Source organism: Schistocerca piceifrons, chromosome 1, assembly GCF_021461385.2.
Source record: "Schistocerca piceifrons isolate TAMUIC-IGC-003096 chromosome 1, iqSchPice1.1, whole genome shotgun sequence".
NCBI lineage: Eukaryota > Metazoa > Arthropoda > Insecta > Orthoptera > Acrididae > Schistocerca > Schistocerca piceifrons.
This window is the reverse complement of record NC_060138.1, coordinates 749,760,635-749,761,185: the sequence shown is the minus strand read 5'-3', so window position 1 is coordinate 749,761,185 and position 551 is coordinate 749,760,635. Positions and strand designations below refer to the sequence as shown.

The 551-nt window shown below is 46.6% G+C and overlaps 1 non-coding gene across 1 annotated transcript; it reads left to right on the top strand.

Annotated features, from left to right (window-relative positions):
• Positions 1–255: 255 nt before the first annotated feature.
• Positions 256–330, top strand: Trnat-ugu. The gene has a single exon. It is a non-coding gene; the product is annotated as a tRNA-Thr (tRNA).
• The last annotated feature ends 221 nt before the right edge of the window (positions 331–551 follow it).

The following is a 551-nucleotide window of genomic DNA, read 5'->3' as shown; positions in this document are numbered from 1 at the left end:
ATTCACAGAATTTTTAACTATATATGACGGTAGTCAAAAAAATATGGGTTCCCGGCCTTTGACCTTCTTGTGCGAACGCACACGCTATGCCCGAACTCGTACGGGACTTGGTAGATTAATCTGCCACGAGTAATGAGTATGATGGGCAAACATCTATTACGCGCACTACGAATGTAGTGTTGTGGACACGTTGGGAATGTGGATCTCACGGGGAGCATGCAAGGGATAAGTCCCTGCAGACGCACTATCCTCTGTGCCCGCGGTGGCTCAGATGGATAGAGCGTCTGCCATGTAAGTAGGAGATCCCGGGTTCGAGTCCCGGTCGGGGCACACATTTTCTCCATGTCCCCAATGAAGTGTATCAACGCCTGCTTGCAGCTAGGGTGTCTATTTAATTATCATTTCATTCACAGAAGTTTTCGTGCCTCGCCGATAGTTGAGCACAACAAACAAATAAAAATAAAAAATGAATGTGTGTATGTGTGTGTGTGTTGCCAAAGGGCAAGAGATCTTACTGCCTTCCGATATACGTCGCTGTCAGTTCTTCCATA